Here is a 13,588-nt window from a genome sequence, read left to right as displayed (position 1 = left end):
ACACTTATGTTGGGGGGCGTACATTCGGAAACCACTCCGAATGCACGCGATCAAAAAGGGCAGAAATGTGCGGTGTCCACAAGTGTACTATTGCTTTGCGGACACCACTCGTTCATGCGCTAGGCGAACGTACGCCTAATGACTACAACCATTAACACCTGAACCCAATAGAATCTACTCCTTTACTCATTACTCACTAATAGGCCGCTTGTCAGTGCTTTAATTGAAACCATTGCACTTACATTGCTGTAAGGGTTAATGTGTGCAATGCATGTGTTAGGCATGCTTGTAAGGATATATTGGAATCTAATTGATTCCAATTCCAAATAAGCAGTTTTTTATGAGGATAGGTAATTGAATAAGTGGGTCATGTGATGTATTGCAGAAGATACTTCATAGTGGGTTGTTTGGCGTAAATACTCCGCTTACGTGCGGTAGCACCGCTTGGCTCCCGTTCGGATGCGGTATTCCCGAGCATACTCTGTAATACTCTGTAATACCGTGCCGAATCGGAGTGTTTCTCCCGCACACGCATGGTTTGTATGTCGTCCGTAAACACGCCCTGTTCTTAAAGAGTGAGTCCGTCCGAATGCGGAGGACACGTGGGCGTTTCTACGGACGATGGCCGCATGCGGCAAAACACCGTTGCGTGCTGACCGCTCCGTAAGAATGCGGGAATTTCCGCACAGATCAGAATAAGGGCCCTTGTTTGTTTGCTCGCTGCCCACCTTAACCTCAGGCTTGTTTACTTACTTGAACTACTGTAGAGCCACCCGCCTCTCCGCCAGCCTGGGATTGACCACCCTCCTGTTTAGTCAGCAGTTCCGTGACCAGACCAGCCTGGGATAGTCTGGCCACGGAACAGCTCCCAGGAGCCATGACTCGCTTCACAGGTCAATAAAAGCCTGCTCATGTAAAGTCATTTGCAAACTTGGAACTGTAGCAAAGCAAAAACCCAACATGAAATTATTTTCTTTTACAGCACACGTATAAGTTATATTATTAGATATCTGAACGTTGTTTTCAATAGACTAAAGTGAACAGGAACATTGACATTAGTTATAACAGCACTAAGGGATCTTTACAATGTCTATAACATCCTACATATTTAACTTGTATTATCCGTATTTTCTTGTATTTCTCTAGATTTTAACACATAAATGCAGTGAAATTACAATTTGTTACTTAGAACCATTAGCGGTTCCAGAGATGGGGCTGCATCCCAGTAAAAAAAAAAGTAAACTAGGGGAGGCTCACCAACTGCCATCCCAACACTGCTAATGAGACACCGGCCGAGATGCCCTTGTTTCTTACAACAGAAGAACAGTCGTCCATACCCACACGTACCTTCTTTTAACAAGAGATAAATGTGAGGGTGATAAGGAGAGATAAACGTCCAGCCAATCACCTGCTAACTGCCATGTTACAGCCTGTGTTTGAAAAAAGTCAGTTAGCAGGTGATTGGCTGGACATTTGTCTCTCCTTATCACCCTTGCATTTATCTCTTTTTAAGGCTTAATACATCTGCCCCAATGTATGAGAGGGGAGCATGAGACAGAGGCTGCGCAGTGCACTACCAATTACTGGGCCCCATAGAAAAATGATGCTTCTGCAGCCAACAGAACAGATAAAAAATGGCTACTTCTCAGCGAGACAAAACTACCCATCTTTAATTTGGCATTGGCCCAACCTCCAGCCCCCACAGTAAGTCCACCACTGTAGGAGGGAAATAGGACTTAGTGAAAGAGATTATAGCACCTACAGGAAAGGAGTAATTGGACAAGGGGATGATCGCTGATGGAGTGGAGAGCTGAGAGAGTGAAATACGCTCACACGGTGGATTGTTACATTCACTTTGGGCCTCATCGCAGTCACCACTCAAAGCTTTGCTACTTAATTTCTTCTAGCAGCTATACCTTATGCCCAGTGGCGTAACTATAAATTTTTCTTCCCCCTGCCAAAAAGTTTGTGGCGGTGGAGGTGATGACGTCACACGCATAACGGAGAAGCTGAAGCACGATAGAGGAAGAGAGACCAGCAGACACTGCTGATTCCCTTGACTCCAACGCATCCCAGGCCCCCCAGCATGCTCATCCTGTACACAGTAGCCAATAGCCAGCTCTGTGTACAGTCAATTGAATCAGTGGGAGGGATTTGTCGTCTCTGCCACGGCCGCATCCACACTGTCGCTGACTCGCCTCCGGTGCTCAGCCAGTGGGCAGCAGCATGTCAGTGCGTCCAGCGGATGCTGGCGCCCACACAAACCCCACTGTGGCTTGCTCCCCCTAGCGGCAGCTGGGGCTGCCTAAAGGCCCCCATACACTATGCGATTTTGGGACGATTTCATCCGATTTCGGCACTTTGGGCCGATAACCGGGTGAAATCGGCCCAAAATCGCAGTTGTGTGACATCTGATCAGATCCGATGCGCGGTCCCGTGCGCATCGGACTGGATCAGGGAGGTCGGACGGTCAGTACATACGATCACGTCCGACCTCCCTGTATGCTATGCATATGCCTGCCCACCTGACAGGCATATGCATGCAGACTGACCGGGAGCAGCACGGCGGGCCGCGGGTCCCTGAGCACTAGCACACACTGACCTGGCCGGGCATGTGATCACAAATAGCGCTGCAGGACGGACAGTGCAGTGGCGGATATTACATTTTTAAAATACCTGTCAAATGACAGGCCATTCTCTGATTGGCTGAGAGCTCTCTCAGCCAATTAGAGATCGGCCGGTCATTTGACAGGTATTTTGAAAATCGAATAGCCGCCACTGCACTGCCCGTCCCGCAGCGCTATTTGTGATCACATGCCCGGCCAGGTCAGCAGCACTCGCCGCACCCTCCGCCCGCCGTGAACACATTTGAGAGCCGTCGCCCGCCCCCACTACTGCCACTGCCTTGCTCCTCACTGGCATCACCGCTGCCCGCCCCACTGCTCTTCACCGCCCTGCAGCTCCCCATTTGTTTTACATGTGATAAATCGCAAGCGATTTATCACATGTAAAAATTGGCTCATCAAGTGACAAATTGTACGTGAGCCTCCTGGGGAGCTGCCGGGCGGCTTGCAGGAGAATTGGGTCCGACTTGTCCTAAGGACAAGTCGGCCTAATGTATGGGGGCCTTTACAGTAGTTACGCCACTATGCTTATGCCATAGTTCTATATACAGATGGAGCCTTTTTCAACTAGCCTTCTCTGGAGAGCCATGGGTCAACAAGGCATATTATCATCTATTGTTCTCAGCTGCAATACAATACATAGAACAAGACAGTAGGGGATTAGTAGTGGATTAAGTGCAACATTTCTGGCTCACTTAATCATATTAAAGGGCTAGATAAGGATGGCTCTATTTGTAGTCACACATTAGGGTTAATGCATGTTCCCCAAAGGATTTCCCAGAAATGTATGCATGCGCAGTGGCAAATAATCACCAGATTTGCTATTGCATTCAGTTGCTGCTCGCCACGCAATCAAGCTAGCAGTGTTCTCCTTTGATGTTCCTGCCCTATAAATATGACCCATCAGTGATTGGAAGATAAGCACACACATGAGTCACCTATTTATGAGCTTATTGATTTGGGACCACATATGCTGCAAAACTGTTTGGCCCAATGAAATGGTGGCCTCATACTGTAGCTAGTGGTGTCACTAGGGGGTTGAGGGACGTGCAGGGCCAGGTCTCACCCTTGCAAGGGGACAACACTGCTTGTAGCACAACCTTCCTGTCAAGGAGCAGGTTCATTCCTTACTTTCTACTTTCATTATTTCCTCTCCAGGAAATGCTTTGAAGAGAGAAGCAGGTGGCAGATAATGGGGTCAGGGACCTACCATGACATCATTAGGCTCCACCCCCTCATGGGAAACTTGCCACAATAGGAGATTTTCAAAGGAGTGGGACCAAAATTACACGATCAGCATCTGCCAGGCACCATTAGGCTCCTCCTCCATCGCTGGGACAATGGTTTTACTGTACTAATTGTGCCCACTGCACTAGGAAAAGGGCAGAATGAGGGAGGGGTGCCTGTTCTTCCAGGGCTGCAGGGGTGTACCCAAAAAACTGGATCTACGAGAAATTATCAGAATACTACTACTAAAAGAAACAGTGAATGTAACAGAATAAGCAGTCTATTTGATATTTGCTGTACTACATTTATAATTGACTTATTTTATATTTACAAAAATAATGCATAGTTCATTTTTTATTTCTTTTGTAAATCAAACATTCCAATCTAATGTGCTAATGTCCATGGAATTTATATCATCACGTGGGCATGTGATATATTGCTTTTGCTATTGAATGCCTCACACAGGCTTTATAGCTCCCAAGTGCATAATAAATATATTGTATTATGTAAAATTATACAAATATATATATATATATATATATATATATATATATATATATATATATATATATATATATATATATATGGTATATACATTGCAGGGAATATATTTTGCACAGTTTTGTTTAATTCTATACAGGTGAAAAGAAAATACTGTGGCGCTACATCATTCATATAACGTTTATGAGATGGAAAATACAGTAACAAGGGTAATAAAGGAAAATATGTTATTTACAACAGACCACCCTATCACGGTGAGAGGGTCTGTTTCCATTAGCCTTTACTGTGGCCCCACGGGCACTACTTCCCCCTATTGATGAAATGGAACTTTCTAGCTGAAGAAGTTATGCTATACAATTCTGATGTATGTAAATATAAGAGCCAGATTTGACTGCCAGTTGGAAGGTGTACAGTATTGCCAAGTTTAAATGTACAGCGTGCAAAGGTGTCCAGTGATCTGCTCTATAAAAACAACTGCGTATTATTGGAACTCGCGCTTTTGTATACAGTGTAGAAGATCATTGTGCCCCGAACACCTGCATAAGGCCTTGGTCAATCTGCCAAGACAGCTCAGCGATGGAGGGTGTTAGGGAAAAGAAACAGAATTGCATGGCCAGGCGTGGGCAGTGTGTGTGTGGCTCCGCTCATTAAAGATTCAAAACCATCACCTATCACTTCATGTCACGCAAATAAATCCGGCTGTGATCCGGTCATTTAAAGGGACATTATATGAAACATGAGGTTTTTTTTTTACTTTGTTTAAACTTTATCGATTTGTAGTGACAACAAGCTGGAATTCTACCTCTCTCTCTCTCCCTCTACCCCCTCCACAGGGTACTGTGCCATGGATAAACTAGCCTGCTAAATGACCTCAAAATAGTATTCCCCCCTGTGCTTGAGGGGGATTTATTATAATGATATCTTGGGCACCCATAGATGGAACAAAATAAATCTTCCCAAGAAAACAGAACTTTTCCTATTATGACCTACCCGTTGCTAAATGTCTAGGGATGAGCATCTGTGGGTTAAGCATTGAACATTACGATCGTCGTTGCCATTGATGGTTCATCTCAATGGTATGAAACCATTCTGCAAGGGAACCATCAATGTCTGACCCAACTGCCATTCCTCTTTGTTCTATTTAAATGGCTGTGGACCAATCACAGCCTGGGTGTGGTCTTCGTGGGTGTCAGGGGCCAAAACTATGCTCCGTATCAACTCTTTGAAAAAAAATTGGATGGCTCTCTACCATCGATGATGGGAACTCATCTGGTTCTCCTCCACCGATGGCAAAAGTATTCAACATCGAGAACAGCCCATACATGATTTGGAATCATTAATGGTCAATGGACAGCCCTAAAAATGTGTAATAAGTTATTACACATGTGGATGCATTTGGGTAGTACATAATAGGAAAAGTCCTGTTTTCTCAGGGAAATTTATCGTTTCATCTAATTCCAGCTGTTAACTCCAGGATGCCAGGCACAATATTACAGTTTGCGATGGAGCAGGGAGAAAGAAGTCCATCATCTGTTACTTTGGTAGTCAGGATTAAAAGACTGAGCACTGCATGTTCCCCATGTTTTATTGTCTTATAGAAGATAATTTAATGCTTTGGTCTTGGCTGTCCCTTAAATTCTATGACTTCATTATAGAGATGAACTGTTGTGGAAAGAGTTCTGTATATATATATATATATATATATATATATATATATATATTTTAATATATGATAATTAGCTCTAAATTGAATTCCTCTGCAGGATTCCGTGCGTATATTAGTGGCAGCGCTCTCTCTGTGCTGCTCACTGTGACTAGTAACATGATCTGATGGAAAGAATGACAGAGGCATGCTGGACCCTTTATGTCATTTTCACATGTGCACCCAGCGAGCCAGCCAAACAGGATTGTTCCTTTTGCCCTTTTAAAATCAAACACTGAGTATAATATTTCACATAATAAAAACTCTTTTATATTTTTTCTAACTTTTTACATGTATTTTTCAAGGAGCAACAAATATAACAAATGCAATATAAGTCTGATGACAATTTGCGTGGCAAATTGTGAAGCCACATCCAGACCCCCCTTCCCTTGGACACTGCCTTACCCCCTAAATCTTTCGCTGCTTTTGAGTCACAACCCAATCACACATTCCCTATTCAGTCACTGACATTGACATTGACAAGAATCAGTTGGATTATTTTTTTTATAGATGCTGCCAGCTAATGCCCCTCCATGTCAACAGCAGTGCCTAGGGTGTTGGTGCCATGGGGTAAATAACACTAATGAGTGTCATAATGACATGCATCGCATTATGAATGTGATACAGTACACACGTCCCATAAAATTGCAAAGGAAAGATCTTCCAATAAGAGGACTTCTGGGTGAATAATTTAGGAGTCTTTCTGCACATGCTGAAGCAGGAGCGGTGGGGAACACTGGGAGGGATCCTATTGGATCCCTCCCAGGAATTATGCAATGAGAAACTCAGAGGCTTCTATTAGGCAACACCATATACTGTATAGATGGTGTTGCCTATTGATACAAGCTCTGGAAAGATTTGCTTTCCAGAGATTTAAACGTATGGGAAATGCTGTCTAAACTTCCCATTTCAAAGTTTTGACTTCATTTTGGCAATGATACATTCCACCCTCAGTGTTTCAGACATCCCCTGAACCCTGGTGCTCTAGGCAACTGCATAGGTCACACAGGAATAGATGTACTGTATGAAGCAGTAATAATGGAGGGGAAGTGAGCCAAAGTAGAAGCGTCCCATGGCAACCAATCAGCATTGAAGTAACATCTATAATTTGCATAATATAAAATTATACAGAGCAGCTGATTGGTTGGCATGGACCACTTCTCCTCTGGATCATTTCCCCTCCCTTATTACCGCTTCATACATCTACCCCATAGTGGTATATCATTCTGCTAGTCCTGGCCCCAATCCTTTCTAATACACCACAGCCATTTTGACAATCCAGCTAGAATCAAAACTACTGGAAGCACGTAACATTCACAAATATATATGTAAATGTTTCCACCCCTTGACGGAATTTTGGCTGTATGATAGTATTAATCATCACTGTGCATATCTATATGTTCTATTGTTCTTTGTTGTCAGAGACCAAGCCACCCAGCAGTCTCACTGATAGGCGGGATTGACCTGTGTACATCCAGATGACATCACCAGTAATGGTGGCTTCTGGGAGTAAACACTCTGCAGCCAAGCTTCATATTTCAGGAACTCCATCTTGGATTTGTGTAATTCCCACCAGGTGTTCCTCAGGGTACATGTTACTGATGTACACAACTGGTCACCAAAGCCAGAGAAAATCTCTATGAGGTGACAAGATGTGGCCACATGTCAGTGTCCGACTGGAATGAAACCCGCGGGTCATTAAATCGGAAACATATTTTATTTTTTTGTTATTTTATATTATTCTCTCCACAACTGATAATGTTGTACTTATGAGATGCGTCTGGAGAGCAGCTTTCGGGATGATCCAGCTGAGGATATCATCACTCGATAGAATGTCCTCGGTTTTAAAGCTTTTGGAATAATCATTCGCATTTTCCCTCAAAATCCCTTTACACTGTTCTCTGCCAGGTTACAAGTGCTCAACTGTCACTTTATAAATCACTGCCGAGCACAGTCTTCAAAAGCCTTGCAGAGAATGTGAAATGAATACAGGATTTTGGAGAGACAATGCTGTTTGTGGTAGGCATGTGCTGTGTTGAAGGGGTTAATATGTAAGCTCCCCTAGAGCTGGGTGATTGGCCTGTTGCTTACATCTGGTTTGTCCTCATTGTGTCAAGATGAATATATAGGCCTCAATGTCACCAGTAACCATCTGATAAATCAAGGCAGGGAGAGGTCTGTTCTGCTTTAAGGCGGCTTTGGAGAAAGGACTGAGATTTTACATGATCTTGTGGTAGACATCTGCATGCACAAACATATATATATATATATATATATATATATATATATATGGCACAGTTGTTGGCGCACTCTATATATCTCTTTTTCATATATATATATATATATATATATATATATATATATATATATATATACACACATAAACCACCAGTATCGCCACCAACAAGCAAGCCCGTGCTTGCTTATTGGTGGCGATACTGGTGGGGTCTTGAAAAAGGCCGCCTCTGGCGCGGTCGAAACGTTGACACATGACCTGAACCTGTCGCTGTGATCCATGTGAGATAACTATGTATTTTGCTTGGCTTTGGTGAGTGGGTTAAATCTCAGATACATGGTTTAAAGTTAAGACAGATGCAAGAAGTTTCAGCATGAAATAAAAGCTGTCCCGTACTAAATGCTGCATACAAAACTAGGCAGTATCTATACAGCATGCAAAACCAACTGCATTTGCATTGCTTGTATCACGACAATATTGTGTGTCCCGATTTGCACACAAAAAAAAAAGACCTAATGTGTTTCTAGAATTCCCCATTGGTCCAATTCCTCTCCCACAGCGCTGTGCTGTTCCTCCTCTCCTGCTCTGCATCCTTCATTCACAAAATCGCCGGGAAAGCCGTTCATCTGCTGGTGTATACCCCTTAAGCATCAAAAAGTGTCTGTATGTTGCATATCCTCCAACATCTGAAGAGCAAATACTTGTATAAAACTTTCTTATACACACAATGGGCAGTTGTAGACCCACAAAAAGATACAGGTCATAAAAAAAAGGTACTGTACTGTACCTGCCAAAAAGGTACAGTTGGAGGGTATGATGTAGTGATGATACCTTTTCATCTGTCACCCAAACTTAAAGCCTATGCCTTCCCCTTTGCAAGCTTTTGCTGGTGCATCCTCCTCATAAACATCCCTGGACCCAAATTCTGTTTTATCTTCTCTGTAAATTAATATAAATACATCCTCCGGCTCACAATGAAAAAGCTGCAAACCCCAAGTAGGAAATGACGTAAAAAAAAAAAAAAAAAAACGTGATGAAAAGACAAGCAGAAGGATGCTAAAACAAAACGCCCATTCTCAGAGTGCCAATGCCAGCTAGGGGCATAAATCACGGATGGTGAAATGGTTAGCATCACTGCCTCACAGCGCTGAGGTCATGGGTTCGATTCCCACGGATCGATTCCCATGGCCCTATTGTGTGGAGTTTGTATTTTCTCCTAATGCTTGAGTGGGTTTCCTCTGGGTACTCCAGCTTCCTCCCACAATTTAAAAATATACTGGTAGGGTAATTGGCTCCCAACTAAAATTAACCCTAGAATGTCTGTGTGTGTGCTTACATGTGGTAGGGAATGTAGATTGTAAGCTCCATTGGGGCAGGGACTGATGTGAATTGTTAAACTATTCTCTGGAAAGTGCTGCGGAATATGTGTGCACTATATAAATAATGTAATAATAATAATAAAATGTATGACAGGGAAAAATAGGGGGCCTTGCTGTAAATAGATCTTTTTTTTGTCCGCTATGTTTTTTTTATTTTACATGTATCATTTGCACCAAGGTCCTTATTCTGGTTCACTCGCAAACGCAAATTCCATCTCAAATGGACAAAACCATGAGCACTGCAGGTGGGGCAGATGTAACATGTGCAGAGAGAGTTAGATTTGGGTGAGTTATTTTGTTTCTGTGCAGGAAAAATACTGGCTGCTTTATTTGTACACTGCAATATATAGATCTCACTTTGAAGTAAAACCCCCACCCAAATTGAATTCTCTCTGCACAAGTTACATCTGCCCCACCTGCAGTGCATATGGTTTTGTCCATTTGAGAAGGAATTTGCCTGCGAGAGAACCAGAAAAAGTGTAGGCTACTGAAAATGATGATGGTGATTTTATCAAACCCACCATATGGCTAGGAGGAGATCATGTGAATTACATGTATGTATACAATGCCATAAATGGAATGTTTCTCTCTGTAAAGGGAGGAACATCTATATTCAACTCAGACCCACAGAATAGTTATAATTAGCCATTCTTGGTGCTGGAACTTTTTTAACAGATACATTATGAAGTTTTCCAGCCTGTAATATGAGTAGTTTAACCTGGACATTAGCCAATGAAAGCAGATGGACAACATCATTAGGCGTGGCATACATAGGAATACAACATGTGAGTGTGTATATATAAACACCATGATCAGGTAATTACCATGTACATTAATTGTCTTTGTGTCAACTTGCATGTTTGGGATGTTAGAACCGAAGGGGAGATTGCAGATATGTGTCTATGATCTCCAGGGCTGCCGAGAGGGGGCCCCGGGCTTACTGGAGGGGCCAAGCGAGGGCCCTGGTCCCACTGCCTCCCCCACCTTTCCCCTCCGTGCCTGATGTCAGCACATGTGCTGTGCTGACAGCAGGCTTAGCATGAGCATCTGACTGACAATGTGAGAGCTCATGCTGAGCCTGCACAGCAAATGCTGTAGGTATGTGCTGCTGATGCTGAAGGGGAGGGGGGGGGGCAACAATAACACACCCCCGCCCCTTGACTTTAAAGTGTATTTTCACCACTCTAAACATTTTGCGGGCGTGGCTTAATCACACGAGGTTGCCACGCCTTCCATGATTAGGCCACGCCCCCACATTTTACCGGGGCCCAGCATACCTCTCGGCTGCCCTGATGATCCCAAACGGCAAGGCCCAGCTACACCAGAAAGAGGCTCCTTAGCAAGGGAAAGCCCTATTAAACAAGAATACTGAATGCTTCCAATAGTAAAGGAAAGTACTACAGAACCATAACAGATAACCCGTCACTCCTTAAATCACTGCCTTTCATCTTAAAATTCAAGTAGGGATTCATATTTTTTTATAATGCTCTTTATGGCATTGGAAACAAGTGTTCTGTTATTGCTGGACGACACCCTCACATGTGGTTTAACTTTTCCTGACCTTATTATAGGAGTATGTTTAAAACGGTTTCATTGCTAAAATGAATGCAACTGCAACTGCACAGGATAAAGATAAATATATGTTTAATACAGAGTTTTTTTTTTCCTTGGCGCAGCATGATACAATTCAAGAACAGTGAGAGCATAGAACCAGTGCTCGTATCATTCTCTTCCAACTACCTGTAATAGGCGCGGAAAGGATGACTAAAGAAATGAAGATGAAATTGAGGAATTGCTTATTAATAAGTAATGCTGGATACATAAGGGATGTAATCGCTGGATCCATGTTTCCGTGCTGTCTCCCAAAGGCTATGGCTGCAATGACAAGCCTGGGTTTTTGTTGCTGGATTTTTGCCGGGACACAAATCATCTCAGCTCACAGACCCCTTTCATACAGCACATTACACCCGGAAAATTCCCATGTCTTCCTCCTTCACAATGCTCCCTGGCCTGCCTGCCAACAAGTGTGAGGAATCTAAGAGCAGCTAATATTGGCTATTGAAAGATCAGCTTTTATTGGCTATTGAAAGAGCAGCTTTGATTGTCCATACGGTACCACCACTCTTCCTCTGCTTGAGATCATGCACCTTGGAGTACTTCATACGAAGCATTGGGCAGACAGTATATTTGATATGTTGTAGTACACTGTCGAATCCTTGACAGTGCCAGTCACTTGCTTCTTTATTTCCTCCTCCCCTCTCACAGCCAGCAACTCCAGCACCTCCTCATCCCTCCACATGTCACCTGATCTCATTCCCCAATCAGCTTGTTTTTTTCGCATCCTGTGTGATAAATCCGGGTCGGGCCTGTTCCCACTGGTGGACACCTGTGTAATTCCCAGGAATAACCCTGCAAAAAACCTGTGTGTAATTACAGGGGCATTACACCCGGGAATTTCACTCACACCCATGCACACTGAGATATGACACGGGAAATTACTGCTTGCCCTGGCAAATACCCGGGTCAGTGAGAACGGGTATAAATGACTGCCTATTTTTATGGAGACGGACACTTACCTTCCTATCAATCAAAAGTGCAACACCTGTCGTCACCCCCCAAAAATTGAAACAAAAATTCTCGCTTCTGGGGCAGTCCCCAAAAATCAGGACTGTCACACCAAACCAGCAGTATGTCAATGCCTCAGAGACGGGTATGGGTCATTGCATCGATTATGTTGACATGCATTGGGTCAATCACAGAAGGCTGACATTGCTTAGGTCGACATGGCTAAGGTCCATAGGGTTGTAAGGTCGACACAAGCATTTGGTTGATAATGGATAGGTCGACAGTCAAAAAGGTTGACATGAGTTTTTTCACAATTTTTGTTCCGAATGTCGTCAGGGACACCGTCAAACTGTACCGTCAATGTGCGCTCACCATGCTACGGCACCCATGGCACACTATTTTATTCTCCCTCCACGCCCTAGTGGATAGTAGGGCATGAAATACCGCATGTTGGCACGTTTGCAGAACTGTAAATAAACTCATGTTGACCTTTGACTGTTGACCTTTGACTGTTGACCTAGGCAGTGCCAATGCTTGTGCTTGTGTCAATCCGACCTAATACAGTATGTGTCAGCATATGCTTGGAATGACATGGGAGAGCAGAACGGGTCACTATGATCTCCACAATGGTCTGTACCAGGGTCCCTCGCCCACTGCCCACCCCCCATGGGCACGCATACCACCATTAAGTGAACCTAATCCCTTCACATGCTGATCTGAGAACATCTTTATTGATGTGCATCTTACAAACCGACATACACAGTGCATTTGTCACGTTAATTTTAGATAGACTACAAATAGCAGATATAACTGGCGGGCAGCTGTGCAGTGCAAGCGTGACTCTCATCTATAAGATTAACCCTTCCCGTACCAGCTCTCTCTGTAATCCGAGTGCCAACCCCTCAGCTCAGTACATGTGTAGAGCACTTATGAGCTGCTTAGATGTTTAACTATATACTGTCTTATACATATCAACATCCATACATTGCCCCGGTATGCAGCGGCATGTTCACCGCACAAGTGCCTGCTATATTTATCTGTCAGAGGGTACTTGGAAAGAACCTCTAATCCCATTCTTAAAAAAGGGAGTTAGGGGAAAGAGAGAAAGGGTTCTGTGTTTTCACATCACAAAATTGTGTCAGCTCAGCAAACACAATCTTTCGAAGATGTCACACGGAATGACTTGTGGGTAATGCAAACAAGTTGAGCTGTCAAAACCTGTCATTAACATGCAAATGTCTAGTGATACACAAGGAACAAGCACACCATCACGCCCTCCAATCATAAGCCTTCGATGACCAGAATACACCACGTCCACTGTCACCTGATCTTGCCAGCGCTGGCATGAGTAATA

The 13,588-nt window shown here is 43.6% G+C and overlaps 1 protein-coding gene across 5 annotated transcripts in view; it reads right to left on the bottom strand.

Moving 5' to 3' along the window:
• Positions 1-13,588, bottom strand: part of CACNA2D3 (calcium voltage-gated channel auxiliary subunit alpha2delta 3) — an 876,035-nt gene that overhangs the window by 134,688 nt on the left and 727,759 nt on the right. The gene's annotated exons all lie outside the window — the stretch shown is intronic.

The sequence above is a fragment of the Crinia signifera genome, chromosome 8 (assembly GCF_055691185.1).
Source record: "Crinia signifera chromosome 8, ASM5569118v1, whole genome shotgun sequence".
NCBI classification, from domain to species: Eukaryota; Metazoa; Chordata; class Amphibia; order Anura; family Myobatrachidae; genus Crinia; species Crinia signifera.
The sequence above is the reverse complement of the archived record's forward strand: the minus strand, read 5'-3'. Positions and strand labels throughout refer to the sequence as shown.